At 41.6% G+C, this 24,639-nt stretch overlaps 1 pseudogene; it reads right to left on the reverse strand.

Moving 5' to 3' along the window:
- Positions 1 to 14,007: 14,007 nt before the first annotated feature.
- Positions 14,008 to 14,742, reverse strand: LOC145878532 (trace amine-associated receptor 6-like; annotated as a pseudogene).
- Positions 14,743 to 24,639: the final 9,897 nt, after the last annotated feature.

Raw genomic sequence — 24,639 nt, forward strand, 5'->3', positions numbered from 1 at the left:
TTCTGTTATACTCACAGACACCATTCAAACAGTTTTAGAAAATTTAGGGTGTTTTCTATCCATATGTAATAAGTATATGCATATTCTAGTTACTGGGTAGGAGTGGTAACCAGATTAAATCGGGTATGTTTTTTATCCAGCCGTGTCAATACTGCCCCCTAGCCCTAACAGGTTAACGGTGGTGGGTTTGGGCCAGTTACTGACGGCGGTGACTTTGTTCTCATCCATGCTGACCCCTCCAGGTGTCAGTACAAATCCGAAGTTTACTGAGGTTACATGGAAGGTGCTTTTTCAGTCTTCACATAAAGGTTATGTTCAAGGAGCCATTGAAGAGCATTTTGCACATGCTGTATGTGTTCCTTCAGGGAGTGTGAGTAAATCAGGTTGTCATCAATGTATACAATGAGAAATTGGTGGATCATATCCTGGAAACCCTAGTTCATAAAACGATTGGAAGATGGCGGGGGCATTCGTAAGGCCATAGTGCATGAACAGGTTTTCGTTGTGCCCTTGTGCGGTGATAAAGGCCATCTTCCATTCATCGCTTTCACGTATACGGACAAGGTTATATGCACTTTGCAGGTCGAGTTTTGTATAGATGCCTTATGCGGCCCACTTGTTCAAGAGTCGCTGTGATCAGAGGAAGAGGGAAACGGTTCTTGACCATCAAGTCATTCAGGGAATGGTAATCAATACATGGTCTGAGACCTCTGTCCTTTTTTCCAATGAAGAAGAAGCTGGACGCAGCCGGGAAGAAGGACGAATGAAACTGTTTGAGTGTTTCATCAGTGTAGTTCTCCATTGCCTCATTTTCTGGGATAGATAGCGGGTTAACACAGCCATTCGGTGGGGACACTCCAGGGAGTAAGTCAATAGCACAGTCCCCTGGGCGATGTGGTGGCAGAGTGGAGGCCATGATTTTGCTGAAGACATTGCTGTACTGGGCGTATTCAGATGGTATGGCGGATGGCACTGCAGAGGCAGATTCCTCAATGGTGGTGGCTCTGCAGGGTAGGCTGAGACAATTGGTGAAGCAGGTAGAAGACCAGGACAGTAGTTCACCGTGTCGCCACGAGATGGCAGGGTTATGACGACAAACCGGGGGTGTCCGAGGATGAGTGGCTGTTTGGGGAATGAGAGTTGGTGATCAATAAAATTACATGCTGCTCCCGAATCTATCAAGCCCTCTACATACTTTGTAACCCCCTTCATGGTTATCAATACTGGGATGGAGAATTGCTTCTGGGAGATATTTAGAAATAAGGTCACGCCTACCTGCATGGCAGCAGAGCGACCCTTCTCATTTCTCTGTGGGGAGCGAACAGGGCAACTCAAAGCCTGGTCACTTTACACCTGCCAGGTAGGCCCGAAACTGTAACTCTAACCCTACCGGGTGGGACGGTAACTCTAACCCTCCCGGGAAGGAAAGGAACTGGACAACTAGGTCAGGGGAGAAACACTGGTGACTTCTGAGAGCGGCTGGATCACCTCTGGGGGAGGTGGCACACCCGATGTTCTGGCAGACACGACGTAGACTCCAGCCAGGGATGAAGATCTGTTAAATACCTGGGCCACCTCTGGATGTAGTGGGGTTCAATGGTCCCATGGCGGTGCTAAACACTCAGGCCAGGAGGTCCTGGAGTAGTGTCTCTCAGGGGAGTAGCCTGGCTAACTCGGGGAGGACCGGCAGTGATGGCGCTCTCATGGTGGTGATGATGGCTCTAGCCAGGGAGGCCTAGAGCTGTGGTGGTCAGGAGAGTAGCAGCGGTACCGGTGCTCCAGCGGCGGTGACTCAGGTTGGGAGGGCCTAGAGTACGCCCTCTTGAGTACGCCCTCCTGATCTCTTTCTGCTTGTGATGTAGGTACTCATATTCCCTCATCAGCTCCCAACTGGTGAGAGTATGGTCACTCCTTGACCACTGAGGAGGCCTGGAGCAGGGCTGGTCTCTTAGATGAGAGAGGTGTGTAGGGAACTCATCTTCCTCAGGTGCATGATGGCTTCTTGTAGCAGTGTGTGCTGAGGTGAGTGGTGAAAGCAGCCTCATACTTGTTAGGGATGCAAGATAACTAATCTGCATCCTGGGGTGAGGAAACAACTCCTCTTCTGGGTACTGCAACATCTCAACTAGAGCAGATCAGAATCATGCAAAAACTATTGGTCACTAAATTCGGATAAATTACAGACCATGTAAAAACTGTTGGTGACTAAATCCGTCTCAAAGGGCCATGTAAAAACAATTGGTTGCTAACTCCATAGAAATGACAGAGCATGTAAAAAACTGTTGATCACTAAATAGGGCGGTATTGGCAACTCCAACATGAAAAAATAGTAACAGCCGTACAGTAGAACATATAGCTGAAACTTGTCAAAGTAACATGAAGTAATTAGTGGTAATTACCTACAGTGTTATTACTGGTCCTTCGAGCTGGATTTAGTGACCAACAGTTTTTACATGGTACGTAATTTCTCCGGATTTAGCAACAAATAGTTTTTACAAGACCTTTACTTGCTTTCTGTATAGGTTAAATGGTCTCATCATAAAGGCATTTAGTTAAAATGGGTTACATATCTCTCTGCTGGACATTATGCATTCCTCTGGGATTTTACCTAGAGTGACGTATACAGGCCACATTTAGTTCAAATGGGTTACATATCTCTCTGCTGGACATTATGCATTCCTCTGGGATTTTACCTAGAGTGACGTATACAGGCCACATTTAGTTCAAATGGGTTACATATCTCTCTGCTGGACATTATGCATTCCTCTGGGATTTTACCTAGAGTGACGTATACAGGCCACATTTAGTTAAAATGGGTTACATACAGTGCCCTCTGTAATTATTGGGACAGTAAAGCATATTTTCTTCTTTTGACTCTATACTTCAAAAGTTTGGATTTGAAATCAGACAATGACTATGAGGTTGGCAGCTTTAAAGATGGAATCCGTAGCGGTGAAATTACCAGATACTCTTCCTGGGGTCCAGCAAAATTAAGGCAGTTTGAACAATTTAAAAAACATGACAATACATTCACAGATTTCACAACACAGTGTGCCCTCAGGCCCCTACTCCACCACTACCACATACATACTGTACAATATCCATGTGTATGTGTGTGCATAGTTCCGTATGTTATCGTGTGTGTGTATGCAAATGTCTGTCCCTATGTTTGTGTTGATTCACAGTCCCCGCTGTTCCATGAGGTATTTTTTTAATCTGTTTTTTGAAATCTAATTCTCCTGCTGCATAAGTTACTTGATGTGGAATAGAGTTCCATGTAGTCATGGCTCTATGTAGAACTGTGCGCCTCCCATCGTCTGTTCTGGACTTGGGGACTGTGAAGAGCCCTCTTGAGGCATGTCTTGTGGGGTATGTATGGGTGTTAGAGCTGTGCGCCAGTAGTTCAAACAGACAGCTCGGTGCATTCAACATGTCAATACCTCTCATAAATACAACTACTGTAGTGATAAAGTCAATCTCTTCTCCACTTGGAGCCAGGAAAGATTGACATGCATATTGTTAATATTAGCTCTCTGTGTACATCCAAGGGCCAGACGTGCTGCCCTGTTCTGAACAAATAGCAAAATTTCCTAAGTCAATTTTTGTGGCACCTGACCACAAGACTGAAAGGTTATCCAGGTGCGACAAAACTAGGTTCTGCTGTTAAGAAGGTAGAGCAGCGCTTTATTATGGACATACTTCTTCCCATCTTAGCTACTGTTGTATCAATATGTTTTGACCATGACAGTTTACAATCCAGGGTAACTCCAAGCAGTTTAATCACCTCAACTTGCTCAATTTCCACATTATTTATTACAAGATTTAGTTGAGGTTTAAGGTTTAATGAATGATTTATCCCAAATACAATGCTTTTCAATTTAGAAATATTTAGGACTAACTTATTTCTTGCTGCCCACTCTGAAACTAACTGCAACTCTTTGTTAAGTGTTGCTGTCATTTCAGTCACTGTAGTAGCTGACATGTATAGTGTTGAGTCATCCACATACATAGACACTTTGGCTTTACTCAAAGCCAGTGGCAATTCATTAGTTAAGATTGAAAAAAGTAAGGCGCCCTGGGGAATTCCTGATTCTATCTGAATTATGTTGGAGAGGCTTCCACTAAGGAACACCCTCTGTGTTCTGTTAGGCAGATAACTCTTTATCCACAATATAGCAGGGGGTGTGAAGCCGTAACACATACGTTTTGCCAGCAGCAGACTATGACCGATAATGTCAAAAGCCACTCTGAAGTCTAACAAGACAGACCCCACTATCTTTTTATCATCAATTTCTCTCAGCCAATCATCAGTCATTTGAGTAGGTGCTTTGCTTGTTGAATGTCCTTCTCTATAAGCATGCTGAAAGTTTCTTGTCAATTTCTTTACTGTAAAATAGCATTGTATTTGGTCAAACACAATTTTTTCCAAAAGTTTACTAAGGGTTGGTAACAGGCTGATTGGTCGGCTATTTGAGCCAGTAAAGGGGGCTTTACTATTCTTAGGTAGCGGAATGACTTATGCTTCCCTCCAAGCCTGGGGGCACACACATTCGAGTAGGCTTAAATTTAAAATATTGCAAATAGGAGTGGAAATATCGTCCGCTATTATCCTCAGTATTTTTCCATGCAGTAGTGACGCCTCTAGTACTGAGATGCAGTGCCTTAGACCACTGTGCCACTCAGGAGAATAGTTACATTTCTTCAGTCCATCCCTAAAATGTTTACCTAAAAAGGTGGTGGGGTGGCCACTTTGTTGTTGTTTGAACTGCAGATTGCCCCTTTAGGATTCGTGAATGATAGAGGAATATGTGTTTTTTTTATGTTTTCTGAATTACAATTTGAGGCAAAGTAATTATTGAGCTACATGGGCCTACACAATCCATATTTGAACATGTTTGATATTTAAGAGATACCATTTTGAAAACAGTTGCATCTTGAGTTCCTTCACTCCCATTGATTTTGGGCCAAAATTGACCAATAAAATAGAAAGCCAGAGGGACAAAGTCAGACAACATTTGGTTTGTTTATGCAGATCGAGGTCTATATTGACTTTGACATTCCAAATATTGTAAATTGAAACCTAGGTTCCTACTTCAGGAGTGTGAAGCTAATATGTCTGGTTTTGTCAATCTGAAGCGACAGCTGCCACGGCTGTGTAGAGAAACAGCTGTTCTTCAACATGTCCGTCCTACAGCCAGTGGAGCAGCTTTCTCTTTCAGTTGGAAATGAAAATCCAGTGGGAACCAAGATTCCTCCTGGTCCCACAGGCCCTCAGCATTTCCCTGTATATGGTGCCACGAGGCAAACTGCAGACTGGTGCTGTCCCAGTAGGTGCAACTGGAACCACACCGTAAAACATTTCCTGTAAAATGTTCAGTAACTTACTGGAAACTTTACAATTGGCACTATGCATTGGGGCAGGTAGAGTTCCCTTGGCATCCGCCAAACCCAGATTCGTCTGTCAGACTGCCAGATAGTGAAGCGTGATTCATCACTCCAGAGAACGTGTTTCCACTGCTCCAGAGTCCAATGGCGGTGTGCTTTACACCACTCGAGCCGTCACTTGGCATTGAGCATGGTGATCTTAGGCTTGTGTTCGGCTGCTGGGCCATGGAAACACATTTCATGAAGCTCCCGACTAACAGATATTGTGCTGATGTTGCTTCCAGAGGCAGTTTGGATCTCGGTAGTGAGATGTGAAACCAAGGACAGAGGATTTTTACTCGCTATGCGCTGCAGAACTCAGCCTTCCAGTTCTGTGAGCTTGTGCGGCCTACCACTTAGCGGCTGAGGCGTTGTGGCACCTAGACGTTTCTACTTCACAGTGCTTACAGTTGACCGGGACAGCTCTAACAGGGCAGGAATTTGACTGAATCCCTTATATGACTGTAACTCAGCAAAATCTTGCATTTATATTTTTTTCAGTATAGAATAAGTCAAGTTATCCCTCTGTCACAGATTGTGATTGATAGTGACTTCCTCTGGTCACTGTACATACTGAAAATAATCCCTGGCCTCTGTTTCAATCCGCAGGAAAACAATTACATTTTTTTGTCTTTACTCAAGCACATTGGATATGAGATCAAATGTTAAATATGAGGCGACATGATAGAATGTCACCTTTTATTTGAGGGTATTTTCATACATACAGTACATTCAGAAAGTATTTATACCCCTTGACTTTTTCCACATTTTGTTACGTTACAGCACTATTCTAAAATTGATTAACATATTTTTTTCTGTCATCGGTCCACACACAATACCCCATAAACTGTTTTTTAGAATTTCTTGCAATTGTATTTGCAAATAAAAACAGAAATACCTCATTTACATAAGTATTCAGACCCTTTGCTATGACTCGAAATTGAGCTAAGGAGCATCCTGTTTCCATTGATCATCCTTGAGATGTTTCTACAACTTGATTGGAGTCCACCTGTGGTTGATTCAATTAATTGGACATGATTTGAAAAGTCACACACCTGTCTATATAAGGTCCCACATTTGACAGTTCATGTCAGAGCCTGAACCAAGACAGGAAGGAATTGTCTGTAGAGCTCCTAGACAGGATTGTGTCGAGGCACCGATCTGGGGAAAGGTAACAAAACATTTCTGCAGCATTGAAGGACCCCAAGAACACAATGGCGTCCATCATTCTTAAATGGAAGAAGTTTGGAACCACAAAGAATTTTCCTAGAGCTGGCCGCCCAGCCAAACTGAGCAATCGGGGGAGAAGGGCCTTGGTCAGGGAGGTGACCAAGAACCAGATGGTAACTCTGAGAGAGCTCCAGTGTTCCTCTGTGGAGAAGGGAAAACCTTTCAGAATAACAAATATCTCTGCAGCACTCCAACAATGAGGCCTTTATTGTAGAGTGGCCAGACTGAAGCCACGCCACAGTAAAAGGCACATAACAGCCTTGGAGTTTGCGAAAAGGACTATCAGACCATGAGAAACAAGATTCTCTGGTCTGATGAAATCAAAATTAAACTCTTTGGCCTGAATGCCAAGCGTCGCATCTGGAGGAAACCTGGCACCATCCCTACGGTGAAGCATGGTGGTGGCAGCATCATGCCGTCGGGATGTTTTTCAGTGGAAGGGACTGAGAGACTAGTCAGGATAAAGGAAAAGATGAACGGAGCAAAGTACAGAGAGATCCTTGATCTCAATCACGGACTACAAAAGAAAAACCATCCCCATCGCGGACCACAATGTCTTGCTCCCAGACAGACTAAACAACTTCTTTGCTCGCTTTGAGGACAATACAGTGCCACTGACAAGGCCGCTACCAAAACCTGCGGGCTCTCCTTCACTGCAGCCAACGTGAGTAAAATATTTAAACGTGTTAACCATCGCAAGGCTGCAGGCCCAGATGGCATCCCCAGCCGCATCCTCAGAGCTTGCGCAGACCAGCTGGCTGGTGCGTTTACAGACATATTCAATCAATCCTTATCCCAGTCTGCTGTTCCCACATGCTTCAAGAGGGCCACCACTGTTCCTGTTCCCAAGAAAGCTAAGGTAACTGAGCTAAATGACTACCGCCCCGTAGCACTCACTTCCATCATCATGAAGTGCTTTGAGAGACTAGTCAAGGACCATATACTCTCCACCCTACCTGACACCCTAGACCCACTCCAATTTGCTTACCGCCCCAATAGGTCCACAGACGACTCAATCTCAATCACACTGCACACTACCCTAACCCATCTAGACAAGAGGAATACCTATGTAATAATGCTGTTCATCGACTACAGCTCAGCACTTAACACCATAGTACCCTCCAAACTCGTCATTAAGCTCTAAACCCTGGGTCTCGACCCCGCCCTGTACAACTAAGTCCTGGACTTCCTGACGGGCTGCCCCCAGGTGGTGAGGGTAGGTAACAACATCTCCACCCTGCTGATCCTCAACACTGTGGCCCCACAAGGGTGCGTTCTCAACCCTCTCCTGTACTGCCTGTTCACCCACGACTGCTTGGCCATGCACGCCTCCAACTGAATCATCAAGTTTGCAGACGACACTACAGTGGTAGGCTTGATAACCAACAATGACGAGACGGCCTACAGGGAGGAGGTGAGGGCCCACGGAGTGTGGTGTCAGGAAAATAACCTCACACTCAATGTCAACAAAACAAAGGAGATGATCGTGGACTTCAGGAAACAGCAGAGGGAGCAGCCTCCTATCCACATTGACGGGACAGTAGTGGAGAGGGTGGAAAGTTTTAACCTGTTGGGGCTAGGGGGCAGTATTTGCACTGCCGGATAAAAAACGTACCCGATTTAATCTGGTTACTACTCCTGCCCAGTAACTAGAATATGCATATAATTATTGGCTTTGGATAGAAAACACCCTAAAGTTTCTAAAACTGTTTGAATGGTGTCTGTGAGTATAACAGAACTCATTTGGCAGGCCAAAAGCTGAGAAGATTCCTTACCGGAAGTGGCCTGTCTGACCATTTCTTTCCCTCCTTGATAATCTCTAACAAAAACAGGGGATCTCTGGCATGACGTGACACTTCCTACGGCTCCCATAGGCTCTCAGAACCCGGGAAAAAGCTGAATGACGTAATTCAAGGCCCAGACTGAAACACACTAGCGCGTTTGGCAAGTGCTCTATCAGAGGGCCATTAGACTGAGGCTCGTGCATGAGGGGATAGCATGCTTTTACTTTCACTCTCTTTGTAATAAAAAACGATTTCCCGGTCGGAATATTATCGCTTTTTAACGAGAAAAATGGCATAAAAATTGATTTTAAACAGCGGTTGACATGCTTCGAAGTACGGTAATGGAATATTTAGAATTTCTTTGTCACGAAATGCGTCGTGCTCGTAACCCTTATTTACCCTTTCGGATAGTGTCTTGAACGCACGAACAAAACGGTGCTATTTGGATATTACAATGGATTATTTGCGACCAAACCAACATTTGTTATTGAAGTAGAAGTCCTGGGAGTGCATTCTGACGAAGACAGCAAAGGTAATAACATTTTTCTTATAGTAAATCTGACTTTGGTCAGGGCTAAACTTGCTGGGTGTCTAAATAGCTAGCCCTGTGATGCCGGGCTATCTACTTAGAATATTGCAAAATGTGCTTTCACCGAAAAGCTATTATAAAATCGGACATATCGAGTGCATAGAGAAGTTCTGTATCTATAATTCTTAAAATAATTGTTATGTTTTTTGTGAACGTTTATTGTGAGTAATTTAGTAAATTCACCGGAAGTGTTCGGTGGGAATGCTAGTCACATGCTAGTCACCTGCTAATGTAAAAAGCTGTTTTTTGATATAAATATGAACTTGATTGAACAGACATGCATGTATTGTATAACATAATGTCCTAAGATTGTCATCTGATGAAGATCATCAAAGGTTAGTGCTGCATTTAGCTGTGGTTTGGGTTTATGTGACATTATATGCTAGCTTGAAAAATGGGTGTCTGATTATTTCTGGCTGGGTACTCTGCTGACATAATCTAATGTTTTTCTTTCGTTGTAAAGCCTTTTTGAAATCGGACAGTGTGGTTAGATTAACGAGAGTCTTGTCTTTAAAATGCTGTAAAATAGTCATATGTTTGAGAAATTGAAGTAATAGCATTTCTAAGGTATTTGAATAACGCGCCACGGGATTCAACTGGCTGTTGAGTAGAGGTTAAGAGAGGTTAAGTTCCTCGGCGTACACATCACGGACAAACTGAAATGGTCCACCCACACAGACAGCGTGGTGAAGAAGGCGCAGCAGCGCCTCTTCAATCTCAGCAGGCTGAAGGAATTCGACTTGTCACCAAAAACACTCACAAACTTTTACAGATGCACAATCGAGAGCATCCTGTTGGGCTGTTTCACCGCCTGGTATGGCAACTGCTCCGCCCATAACTGGAAGGCTCTCCATAAGGTAGTGAGGTCTGCACAACGCATCACCGGGGGCAAACTACCTGCCCTCCAGGAAACCTACACCACCCGACGTCACAGGAAGGCCAGAAACCAACCGAGCCACCTGCCTGTTCACCCCGCTATCATCCAGAAAGCGAGGTCAGTACAGGGGCATCAAAGAGGGGACCGAGAGACTGAAAAACAGCTTCTATCTCAAGGCCATCAGACTGTTAAACAGCCATCACTAACATTGAGTGGCTGCTGCCAACATACTGACTCAACTCTAACCACTTTAATAATGGAAAAATGTATGTAATAAATGATTCACTAGCCACTTTAAACAATGCCATTTTATATAATGTTTACATACCCTACATTACTCATCTCATGTGTATATACTGTACTCTATACCATCTACTGCATCTTGCCATCTTGATGTAATAAATGTATCACTAGCCACTTTAAACAATGCCACTTTATATAATGTTTACATATCCTACAATACTCATCTCATGTGTAAATACTGTACTCTATACCATCTACTGCATCTTGCCTATGCCGTTCGGCCATCACTCATTCATACATTTTTATGTACATATTCTTACTCATTCCTTTACACTTGTGTGTATAAGGTAGTTGTTGTGAAATTGTTAGGTTAGATTACTTGTTAGATATTACTGCACGGTCGGAAATAGAAGCACAAGCATTTCGCTACACTCGCATTAACATCTGCTAACCATGTGTATGTGGCAAATAAAATTTGATTTGATTTGATGATTTGATGAAAACCTGCTCCAGTGCTCTCAGGATCTCAGACGGGGTCAAAGGTTCACCTTCCAACAGAACAACGACCCTAAGCACATATTCAAGGCAATGCAGGAGTGGCTTCGGGAAAAGTCTCTGAATGTGCTTGAATGGATCAGCCAGAGACTGGACTAGAACCTGACCGAACGTCTGTGGAGAGACCTGAAAATAGCTGTGCAGCGACGTTCCCCATCCAACCTGACAGAGCTTGAGAGGATCTGCAGAGAAGAATGGGAGAAGTTCCCCAAATACAGGTGTGCCAAGCTTGTAGCGTCATACCCTGTATTCGCTGGCAAAGATGCTTCAACAAGGTACTGAGTAAAGAGTCAGAAAACTTAGGGATGTCCAGAAGGTAGTGCGCTCTGACCAACGCATCACCGGGGGCACTCTGCCTGCCCTCCAGGACATCTACAGTACCCGATGTCACAGGAAGGACAAAAAAATCATCAAGGACATCAACCACCCGAGCCACGGCCTGTTCAGCCCGCTATCATCCGGAAGGAGAGATCAGTACAGATGCATCAAAGCTGGGACCGAGAGACTGAAAAACAGCTTCTATCTCAAAGCTATCAGACTGTTAAATACCCATCGCTAGGCAACTACCACCCAGTTACTGAACCCTGCACCTTAGAGGATGCTGTCCTACAGTCTGTACATAGACATGGAATCCCTGGTCACTTTAATAATGTTTACATACTGCTTTACTCATCTCATATGTGTATATACTGTATTCTGCTGTATTTTTTGTCAATACCACTAAGACATTGATTGTCCAAATATTTATATATCGCTTATTTCCATTCTTTTACTTTTAGATTTGTGTGTATTGTTGTCACGGTCGTCGTAGTGAATGGACCAAGACGCATTGGGTACGTGAATGCTCATGTTTATTTTACAAAATAAAACACGAAAACTATGAACGGACGACAAACAGTCTTGCAGGCAACACACAGCTATCTATGCAAAGAATAATCTCGCACAAATCCCATGACAAACACATTCCTAATTATAGGACCTTCAATCTGAGGCAACGATAGACAGCTGCCTCCAATTGAAGGCCCCAATCCCAATTACCTAAACACAGATCTAAACACCCTAGAACAGACATAGAAATATACAAACATAGAACAATGACCAAAACCCCAGAATACATAAATCAAACACCCCTCTACATACACACACACCCCGAACCATATAAAACAAATACCCCCTGCCACGTCCTGACCAAACTATAATAACAAATAACCCCTTTACTGGTCAGGACGTGACAATCGTTGTGAATTGTTAGATACTACTGCACTGTTGGAGATAGGAAGAAATGCATTTCACTACACCCGCAATAACATCTGCTAAGCATGTGTTTGTGACCAATAAAATTTGATTTTGATTTGATTTTGTAGTATATTAAAGGTAATAACCCTTGAAACGTAATGTTAAGTTAAATTATGTATTTAGATATTGGTTCCCTTACCCTGTGAGCAGTCTATGAACTGCTCTTAGTCTCAGCCACTCTGACATTGCTCATCCGTATATTCATATATTCTTAATTCCAGTCCTTTACTTAGATTTGTGTGTATTAGGTATTTGTTGTGCAATTGTTAGATATTACTTGTTAGATTTGCTGCACTGTCAGAACTAGATGCATAGCACTTAGCAACACTCGCAATAACATCTCCTAAACACATGTTTTTGACCAATACAATTTGATTTGATTTGATACTAATGAGTGCAATCAGTCACTTCCTAGAAACAAGAATGTTATCATTTTCAGACAAACACGTTACTTCCTTCAGCACACTATTACAACAGTGTGACTGTTTTCAAATAAATGTTCAATATATATTTTTTCATATTCAAGTTGTGTTGCTTATTGTTTAACCACTGATATGTTCTAGGTCATTTTGGGAACTTAAGGAGCATCAGGTACTGCTGGAATGTCTACCAATAGCATGTCCATCTTTTTGTGATAAATTACACTGGTCACTGTTCAAAACATTTATAAAGTATTAAGAAAGTATGAATAGTCCTCACATTGGATGAGGGACTGCAAAACTACTTCACTAATGATCAGTAAATGGTTTATAAGGATATTTATTAAACATCTGATGAATGATCTTCTGAATTATTATTACATACTATAAAAATTGTTTATAAATGTGTGAATAACTAGCTTACAAAAATAAATATGGGAGTAATTATAAATAAATGATGAATAAACTATTTACTAATCCATTATAAACTATTTAGTGTGTTGCCCAATCTCCATATTCATTCAGAGTTAACAGTATCTGAGAGAGCTGCTCTGGTGTGACCCCTGACCTGGCAGCAGTGATGTAGTGAGAGTAGTGGTAGTGTTCATAACCAGTATGTTGAGGTTCAAGTGTCTACTGTGGTCTCCTACACTGTTGTGTTGAATAATTAATGTATATACTGTAGTAGTTACTCATAAATGTCAGAATACCTAGCTGAGTAACATTTCATAAATGTGGCCTTAATATTAAATGGTGAGCAAACTGTAAATGCCTTACAGATGGTTTATTACTGAATGTTATTATAAAGTGTTACCCATAATTGCATATTCTTACATTTTACCATCAACTACTTACACAATACACAATTTATTTAGACCTGGACGTTATCTGATATCATGCAGTGTTGTACATTTCAACTTTAATAAACTTGATGAAGACGTTGTGTCACAATTGAGCCACTAGAGGGAGATGTTAAACAACATATAGAATGACTCATGACGTCCTCAAAATGTACTATTAGAAGGCTTACTATTTATCATTAAGTAACACGGAACAACCACAGCCTTAGGTATTTGGAGTACACAATCCATAATGACTACAGTATCCTTTATAAAACAAGGGCCTTCTCCAAGTCATTCCATTCCAATCCAAATCAATCTGAATCAACACCACATGTATCTATGATGACAACACTGAGGTAAGTAATGCCAGTGTTCTGTTACATGAAATAAATACTTACAACAATTGTAGAAAAAAAACTATCAAACCTATGATTGCCAACGTAGGGAATAAAATTTTAGGATCTACGAACGTCTTAAATTCAAAGTTATTAAAAGTTTAGCTGTCACTTTGAACCATGGGTAAAAGAAAGCATAAATTATTGGATTCATTAAGGAATTAACAAGTGGCAGAAAAATGATGAAATATGATAAAAAATGGTCAATTAAAAAAGAAAAAAAAAAGTTAATGAATAGAAATGGAATCCAACAAATGAAATAGTTGACAACAACAATAGAAAGAGTTTTTGCTGCTTTTGTCTCAGACTTATTAGCCTGTACAGTTTTAACACCAGACACACTGGCAGCCTCTTTAGAAAACACCTTTCTGGCCTGTGATCTGGCCACCACAAAGATTTTCATATAAAGTGTTATAATAATAGAGCATGGGACAACCATTGTACTTACAAGGTCAATAATATTACCCCAGGTTATTCCTTCAACAATTAAACATTCTGTCAAACACCTACTTGGTACCTGTACATTTACTAAGTTTTTTATAATAGCAGCATCGTATATGATAGAACAACACCAGGTAACGGATATACAACACATCATTCTTGTTGTTGTTATTTTAGAGTGGTACATTAAGGGGTCACACACAGCAACATAGCGGTCAATAGATATCAAGACCAAATTACCCAGAGATAAAGAAGTACATAAGAAAGTACTGTAGATCTGAAACACAGAAATATTCCCCAAAACCCCAGCATGATTCCATTATTGCTACAGTCATTACTGGTATCACAATCAGTCCCACCAGGAGATCTGACGCAGCCAGAGAGAGGATGAGCAGGTTGGTTGGAGTGTGGAGCTGCTTGAAGTGAGAGATGGAGATGATCACCAGTAGGTTCAAAAATACTGTAACTGCTGAAATCAATGAGAAGAAGATGTACAGTGTTATGTAGGTAGATATCTTTAGCAAAGCCTTTCTGCAAGAAGAGTTTCCGTCTTGAAAACAGTATTGAACATCTTCATGTTTCTCCATTTGTAATAAAAGGTCAAAATGCTGAGGTCCTTCTCCTGCTTGGTCCTGTGTGTGACCCTGTCAGGTCCACCGTCTGACAAACTCTGAGCTCTGCCTCTCTATTTATCCCTGAGTTACTGACAGAAACTCTCCTCCCCAGGATCTCTCTGCACGCACACACACACACACACACACACACACACACACACACACACACACACACACACACACACACACACACACACACACACACACACACACACACACACACACACACACACACACACACACACACACACACACACACACACACACACACCACCACCAACAAAACATACACAAGTGAGCACAGAATTGAACAAACGGTTTGTTAAACACATTTTTTGTGAAAGCATGATGTAATGTATGACAGGATTGGATGTTGCTGTGCCCACCTAGCCTGTCCTTCAGCCTTACTGATAGAGCTGAGAGAAAAGGTACATTTACCCAATTGAGCATTTTAATGGGGAAAATACAACATGGGTGATGTTTTTGTCACTCAAAGGCTATTTTACATGGGATGTCAAAGCTCAGTTTGGACCAAAATCCACAACCTCAGGACACATGACGACACGTCACATGTCAGCTGGCCAGTGTGTAGGAAAGTTGACAGTAGGGAAGTTGATAAGCCATAAGTTTATGGTGTACAAACGTATAGCAAATGCTATCAAAATTGTGACATTTCATAGGAACATTCCATAGACATTAAAATGTCCATCTGAACTGTTTTATTAATACACTACAAAATCAAATTAAAATCAAATGTTATTGGTCACATACACATATTTGTCAGATGTTATTGCGGGTGAAGCGAGATGCTTTGGTTCCTACAGTATCTCCAACAGTGCAGTAGTATCTAACAATTCACAATAATACACACAATTCTAAAAGTAAAAGAAGGGAATTAAGAAATATATAAATATTAGGACAAGCAATGTCAGTGGTATTGACAAAAAATTCAGTAGAATACAGTATGTACATATGAAATGGGTAAAATAGTATGTAAACATTATTAGAGTGATTAGTGTTCAATTTAAAGTCACCAGTAATTCCGTGTATATGTACATAGGGCAGCATCCTCTAAGGTGCAGGGTTGAGTAACCGGGTGGTAGTCGGCCTGTGATGGCTATTTAACAGTCTGGTGGATTTGAGATAGAAGCTGTTTTTCAGTCTCTCGGTCACAGCTTTGATGCACCTGTACTGACCTCGCCTTATGGATGGTAGCGGGGTGAACAGACCGTGGCTCGGGTGGTTGATGTCCTTGATGATGTTTTTGTCCTTCCTGTAACATTGGGTACTGTAGGTGTCCTGGAAGGCAGGAAATGTGCCCCCGGAGATGCGTTGGGCAGACCGCACCACCCTCTGGAGAGCCCTAAGTATTTTGACCCTTTACTCTGTACCTTGTTGAAGAATCTTTGCCAGCGATTGCAGGGTATGACGCTACAAGCTTGGCAGACCTGTATTTGGGGAGTTTCTCCCATTCTTCTCTGCAGATCATCTCAAGCTCAGTCAGGTTGGATGGGAAGTGTTGCTGCAGCTATTTTCAGGTCTCTCCACAGATGTTCGATTAGGTTCTAGTCCAGGCTCTGGCTGGGCCACTCAAGCACATTCAGAGACTGGTCCTGAAGCCAATCATGCATTGTCTTGGCTGTGTGCTTAGGGTCGTTGTTCTCTTGGGTGGTGAACCTTCGACCCAGTTTGAGATCCTGAGCTCTCTGGAACAGGTTTTCATCAAGTGTCTCTCTGTACTTTGCTCCGTTCATCTTTCCCTTAATCGTGACTTGTCTCTCATTCCCTGCCACTGAAAAACATCCCCTTAGCATGATGCTGCCACCACCATACTTCACTGTAGGGATGGTGCCAGGTTTCCTCCAGAAATGACGGTTGGCATTCTGGCCAAAGAGTTCAATCTTGGTTTCATCAGACCAGAGAATCTTGTTTCTCATGGTCTGAGTGTCCTTTAGGTGCCTTCTGACAAACTCCAAGGCTATTATGTGCCTTTTACTGTGGTGTGGCTTCCATCTGGCTGCTCTAAAATATGCAGTGTTGTCACACAACACAACAGATGTCTCAAGTTTTAAGGGAGCATGAGAATTGGAATGCTGGCATGCTTTCCGCAAGTATGTATTAAACCGGTGAGGAATGCCTAGATAGTTAGCGGGGTGGGCGCTAACAGCATTTAAATCGGTGATGTCACTCTCTCTGAGACCCGGCTTTTGTGGAGCGATGGGTAACGGTGCTTCGTGGGTGACAATTGTTGATGTGTGCAGAGGGTCCCTGGATTGAGCCCAGGTATGGGCGAGGAGAGGGACGGAAGCAAAACTGTTACATGTACCCCAGAGCTGTTGTTGGAGAATGTAATGTTAATTTCTCTACCATAAGCTGCCTCCCCATGTCATTTTAGAGAATTTGGCAGTACGTCCAACCGACATACTGCCAAAGTTCTCTTAATTCCCACATATGCTGAGAACTTGTTGGCTGCTTTTCCTTCACTCTTGTTGTAATGGTCAACATAGTATTTTGCATGCACAAACTACCACAGCGTTTTCCATAGTGGCCTTTATTAAGGTGTTTTATTTCGCTGCCATGGGCGAGCTTCTAGAGTCATCACAGAGTCACCCCAGACGGTTCTTGGAGCTTGCGCATGTGCAGAGTAATTTATGACCCCGTGGTGCCAGGGCAGATCTGATAAGAACTCAGCCTGGCAGATTCTGACACAAGGCTGGAGAGAGAGGGTGCCATGAATCTTGACCCTTTGTCAATCCAAGTAATTCGTTTCTCTCTCTCTAAGAGGTGAATTTTTAAGTTTATGTTTATATTGATGCTGTGTTTATAGCCCTTCATAGTCATGTTGTAAGTGTAATTCTATTTCCCAATTATTCATGTACATATATGTATATTGCATAGTCATTACCCTTATCATCACCACCTGGTAAGGCAACTGCAACTGCTTAAATCAATTTCTTGAACCGCATTGTTGGTTAACCTCTTGGGGCTAGGTGGGACGCTAGCGTGCCACCCGTGGTGCACTCCATCAACAGCAGGTGCATTTCAAGAGCGGCAAATTTGAATCCAAATAAATGTCAAAATTCAAATTTTTCAAAAATACAACTATGTTACACCATTTGAAAGATAAACATCTCCTTAATCTAACCACGTTTTACGATTTCAAAAAGGTTTTACGGCGAAAGCATAAATTTAGAGTATGTTAGGACAGTACATTTACAAGAGTTGTGTGTAATGTTTTGTCAAGTCAAAGACAGGGTCACCAAAACCATAAAACCAGCTAAAATGATGCACTAACCTTTTACAATCTCCATCAGATGACACTCCTAGGACATTATGTTAGACAATGCATGCATTTTTAGTTCTATCAAGTTCATATTTATATCCAAAAACAGCGTTTTACTATGGCATTGATGTTGAGGAAATCGTTTCCCTCCAATAACCGGCAGTCAAGTCAGCGTCAGAAATTAAATAATTAAAATTAGAAAACATTGGTAAAATATTATATTGTCACTTAAAGAATTATAGATTTACATCTCTTGAACGCAATCAACTTGCCAGATTTAAAAATAACCTTACTGGGAAATCACACTTTGCAATAATCTGAGCACTGCGCCCAGAAAAATACGCGTTGCGATACAGACTAGACGTCATGTTGGGGAGATCTAAAATCGAAAATACTATGTAAATAATCCATTACCTTTGATTCTCTTCATCAGATGTCACTTCCAGGTATCACAGGTCCATAACGAATGTAGTTTTGTTCAAAAAAGCTCATCATTTATGTCCAAAAATCTCCGTCTCGTTAGCACATGATGTAAGCCAGCCGGACTTCTCGTCATGAACGAGGGGAAAAAATATATTTCCGTTCGTTCAAACATGTCAAACGTTGTATAGCATAAATCATTAGGGCCTTTTTTAACCAGAACATGAATAATATTCAAGGTGGACGAATGCATACTCTTTTATAACGTATTGGAACGAGGGTACCCAACATGAAGTAGCGCGCCAGGTGTCTAATGGGACATCACCGTTCCATGGCTCTTGTTCGGTCAGATCTCCCTCCAGAAGACTCAAAACACTTTGTAAAGGCTGGTGACATCTAGTGGAAGCAATAGGAAGTGCCAAAATATTCCTAAACCCCTGTGTTTTTCAATGGGATAGGTTTAAAGTCAATACAACACATCAGGTATCCACTTCCTGTCAGAAAATGTCTCAGGGTTTTGCCTGCCAAATGAGTTCTGTTATACTCACAGACACCATTCAAACAGTTTTGGAAACTTTAGAGTGTTTTCTATCCATATATAATAAGTATATGCATATTCTAGTTACTGGGTAGGATTAGTAACCAGATTAAATCGGGTACATTTTTTTTATCCAGACGTGCAAATGCTGCCCCCTAGACCCAACAGGTTAAGGGCTTGGAAGTAAGTGTTTGACAGTATTCGGCATATTTGATTGAACTAATACTGTTTACATGTGTGTATATTTGTGCCTTACAGAACCACAACAATATGATTCTAAGTCATTCGGATGACCAAAATCATACAAACATCCTCAAATGGAAACATCTGTGTCTGTGTGTGTGGTGGTGACCACCAAGAGTACAGTGATGGGCCTAAACATCATGTTCTAACAGGACAGCACCATAGAGGACAGAACCAGACCAATCAGTTATAAGTATATAGCGTGTGAGGGAATTCACAGCCGACCGCTCAGATGGGTGAGGGCATACCAGCCAACCTTTTTTACGTTGTCCTTCTAACCAGAGATAATGACCACCACAGCTCCAGGCCTCCCCGGCTGGAGCCATCGTCTCCGCCACTGGAGCGTCATCACAGCCAGGACTCCCCAAGTCGCCAGTCTACTCCCCTGACAGACACTAGAGATACCTCCTGTCCTGAATGGGACAACAGCTATTTAACAGATCTTTGTCATTCCCCTCCGTCCTGGTAAGGTCAGAGTTCCCTTCCTTCCTTGTAGGGTGAAAGTTCCCCTCCTTCCCTGTTGGGTCAGAGTTCCCCTCCTTCCTGGTAAGGTCAGAGTTCCCTTCCTTCCTTGTAGGGTGAGAGGTTCCTTCCTTCCTGGTAGGGTCAGGTTTATAGTCCCCTGCCTTCCCAGAAGGCCAAGTATGTTCTGACCCTCAAGTAGGTCTAGTGTATCCTGCCATGCTAGGCCATAAGTTAGCTGCCATGTCTGAAGTCTCCTGTCCAGCTCAGATCGCAGCCCCTTACAAAAGCGGCAGCTCTAGCCTTTAGCTTGATGCGGATATTGCCTGTAATCCATAGCTTCTGGTTGGGATATGTACGTACGGTCATTGTGGGGACGACGTCTTCGATGCACTTATTGATGAAGCCGATGACTGAGGTGACATACTCCTCAATGCCTTTGGATGAATGCCGGAACATATTCCAGTCTGTGTTAGCAAAACAGTCCTGTAGCGTAGCATCTGCGCCATCTGACCACTTCCTTATTGAGCGAGTCACTGGTACTTCGTGCTTTAGTTTTCTTTATCTAGTCCTGGGCCTATCAATGCACTGAAGTTGTAAGGCAGAGATTTCCAAGTTGCTAAAAATATTAGGCTATAACTAGCAATGCAAATGGCTTTCTGAGATACGAGTAATATAACTATAAAGATCATGGATGTAATGTTATCTAGCAAGCCAGCAATGAAAACTACCTTTTGACAAAATTAGAAATGTATACTATCTGAAAATTTTACTTGCTTGACTCTTACCCATTTATAGTACATGGACGAGTGCAGATAGCATACACTGTCATGGAAACCATGGTTGTAATCCGGAGATAGGTGTTTTATACAACATCCTTCTCTGCTCTCTTTTTGAATCCCTCTACATATTTGCAATCAAAGCCATAATTTTTCTCCATCTCCTCAGCTATCATACTCTGCTTCCACCGGGCATCTCGGTCAATTTCTTCCATGACAACAACACTGTTGATTGTCGTTTCTTCCCCATCATTGTCATCAGAAGACTCTACAATGTCTGGTTCAATGAAAATGTTTTTACATAAATCATGGATTTCCTCATAGTCTGATTAATTTTCAGAATCAGAGAGAGTCAACGTGGCATGATCGTCCTCCAGAAACTGGGCAGCAGTAGTAACACTTGCAATTCTTCATGATATCTTTCAAAAAAGCAGAGGTAGAAAGGATTATCTACACATACTGAGCAGCTCATGTTATAGTCAGAAGCATGCTACATGGAAAACCAATCCAAACTCATCTCTCGACATGTCCAGCCAATCCATTATCTCAGCCAATCATGGCTAGCGGCAAGGTTCCTGTCTTTCTCCGTGACTAAAGCAACTAAGCTCGTAATTTTTTGTCTTTCGTATTTACAGATAGCATACACTTTTGTTACATGAAAGTTGCACATGAAAGTTGCACATATGTTCCAGAACGCATTTCTGCCAACCCAAAAAAACGCATATTGATTAAAGTAAATGTTTACGGTCAAATGCCTCTTCTGGGAAGTAATGACGTGCGACATATGCCTAGTTTCCTGAAATGAGTCACATATAGAGAGTCAGTAGTAACACTTTAAAATAACACCATGTAATAAAGCATTTGTAATGGATTAGTAAGTTGTTTATTCATCATAAATGTATCATTACTCCCACATCTGTAACTGTTAGTAAGCTAGTTATTCACACATGTATTAATAAGTTATAACTAGTAAGGTGGTCATTCACATATTTATTTACCTCTTAAGGATCAGACCCTTCAATTTCCGCCTAAAATGACATCAAATCAACGTTTATTTGTGACTGACCAGCTCAAATCGGTCTTAAGTTGCAACATTTGAAATATATTTTTTTTACATTGGATAAAAGGAGCGACTCTAGAAAATGGTATATCATACATCGCAATTGAGGAAGAATAGGAAAGTAATTCTGCCTTGAAAGTTGATCAACTTGTATACTCATTTTTGAGAAAAGGGCCTTTGAAAGTTTTGGTACCTACTGGGGTGCTCTCCTTTGTCTATACCCATTCAGCATTGTTCACAACCTCTTAAGCCAGCCCCACCCATCTCTTCAAGGATTCACGTGTGAGGTCATGTGCTAAACAGTGAGTAGTATAGTAAAGATTAAGACTAAAAGTGGTAGTAGCCTACAATAAGGAACAATTCCAGGTAAACATAGTGTCCAGATATTTTTTAAATAAATATTACACACTTACACAGACACACTTCTTTAAATTGATGGGTCATGTTAAATAAATGCTATAACATCCAGTGTTGGAAAAAGTACTAAATTGTCATAGAGTAAAAGAATAAATAATTTCAAATTCCTTATATTAAACAAGACGACACAATTATTTTTTTATTGACGATAGCCAGGACTACACTCCAACACTCAGACATAATTTACAAGACAAATTCCAGATACAAATATTTTAGCATTATTATACAATAGTTGCGAAAAGGCAGGGTAGCCTAGTGGTTAGAGCGTTGTACTAGTAACCGAAAGATTGCAAGTTCGAATCCCGAGATGACAAGTTACAAATCTGTCGTTTTGCCCCTGAACAGGCACTGTTCCTAGGTCGTCATTGAAAATAAGAATTTATCCTTAACTGACTTGCCAAGTTAAATAAAGGTATAATCAAATTAATTAGTTCTGAGATATCACTACACACAGTTCATACAGGGAATGTTAGCTACTGTAGCTAACCAGCCATCTAACAGATGGCTAGCTAACAGCAAGCTTTAACTAGCAATACAAACCGATTGTCATAGCTAACTAAATGAAGGTTCAATGGTTCAATGTTAGCTAGCTAACATTAGGCTATAACTAGCAATGCAAAATGCCATTCTGAGAAAACTACACTAACATTACACACACTTCATACACATAAGTGAATGTTAGCTAGCCTCTCTGGGCTAGGCGGGACGAATTTGTCCCACCTACGCAACAGCCAGTTGAATCCCGTGGCACGATTTTCAAATACCTTAGAAATGCTATTACTTCAATTTCTCAAACATATGACTATTTTACAGCATTTTAAAGACAAGACTCTCGTTAATCTAACCACACTGTCCGATTTCAAAAAGGCTTTACAACGAAAGCAAAACATTAGATTATGTCAGCAGAGTACCCAGCCAGAAATAATCAGACACCCATTTTTCAAGCTAGCATATAATGTCACAAAAACCCAGAAGACAGCTAAATGCAGCACTAACCTTTGATGATCTTCATCAGATGACACACCTAGGACATTATGTTATACAATACATGCATGTTTTGTTCAATCAAGTTCATATTTATATCAAAAAACAGCTTTTTACATTAGCATGTGACGTTCAGAACTAGCATACTTCCGGGGAATTTACTAAAAATTTACTAAATTACTCACGATAAACGTTCACAAAAAGCATAACAATTATTTTAAGAATTATAGATACAGAACTCCTTTGTGCAATCGAGGTGTCCGATTTTAAAATAGCTTTTCGGTGAAAGCACATTTTGCAATATTCTCAGTAGATAGCCCAGCCATCACGGCTAGCCATTTAGACACCCACCAAGTTTAGCCCTGACCAAAGTCAGATTCACTATTACAAAAGTTTGATTACCTTTGTTGTCTTTGTCAGAATGCACTCCCAGGACTGCTACTTCAATAACAAATGTTGGTTTGGTCCAAAATAATCCATCGTTATATCCGAATAGCGGCGTTTTGTTCGTGCGTTCCAGACACTATCCGAAATGGTAAATCAGGGTTATGAGCATGGCGCAATTCGTGACAAAAAAATTCGAAATATTCCATTACCGTACTTCGAAGCATTTCAACCGCTGTTTAAAATCCATTTTTATGCCATTTTTCTCGTAAAAAAGCGATAATATTCCGACCGGGAATCTCCGTTTAGGTAAACAGAGGAAAGAAAACAAAGCATTCGGTCGACGCGGGCACGAGCCTGAGTATCACAGTACTGTAACCAGCCACTACCCAAACGCGCTACTTTTTTCAGCCAGAGCCTGCAAAGCCACGATTCAGCTTTTTGCCGCCTTCTGAGAGCCTATGGCAGCCGTAGGAAGTGTCACGTAACAGCAGAGATCCTTTGTAATGGATAGAGATGGCAAAGAAGGCCAAGAAATGGTCAGACAGGGTACATCCTGTACAGAATCTTCTAGGGTTTCGACCTGCCATTTGAGTTCTGTTATACTCACAGACACCATTCAAGCAGTTTTAAAAACTTTGGAGTGTTTTCTATCCAAAGCCAATAATTATATGCATATTCTAGTTACTGGGCAGGAGTAGTAATCAGATTAAATCGGGTATGTTTTTTATCCAGCCGTGTCAATACTGCCCCCTAGCACTAACAGGTTAATATCAAAACCAACGGCATCAAGAAAATAATCAACATGGGTACAAAACCTGATGCGCACCAGTAAACATGTGCACAAGCACTTACAACAAACAATCCCACACAAAGACATGGGGGGAACAGAGGGTTAAATACACAACAAGTAAATGAGGGAATTGAAACCAGGTGTGTGGAAAAACGAGACAAAACAAATGGAAAATGAAAAGTGGATCGACGATGGCTAGAAGACCGGCGACGCCGACCGCCGAGCGCTGCCCGAACAAGGAGAGGACCCGACTTCGGCAGAAGTCGTGACAGTAATGTTACTAGCAATACAAACCAATTGTCATAGCAAGCTAAAGTCAACCAAATAATGTTAGGTTCATTGATAGTTAGCAAGCCAGCCATCGAACTCCAGCTGGTTAGCTTACAGCAAGCTTTAGCTTGCAATGAAAACAACTTTGACAAAAATAGAAATGTTTAATATCTGAATCTGTAGCTAGATTCTTACCTGTATACATGGAAGCTTCATGAGAGACTGCAACCCCTTTTATAAGACCTAATGTGTTGTTTCCGTTTAGTTTGCATAGCTTGAATGTACGGTAGTGTTTCA

The sequence above is a fragment of the Salmo salar genome, chromosome 04 (genome assembly GCF_965601325.2).
Source record: "Salmo salar chromosome 04, fSalSal1, whole genome shotgun sequence".
In the NCBI taxonomy this organism is placed as follows: domain Eukaryota; kingdom Metazoa; phylum Chordata; class Actinopteri; order Salmoniformes; family Salmonidae; genus Salmo; species Salmo salar.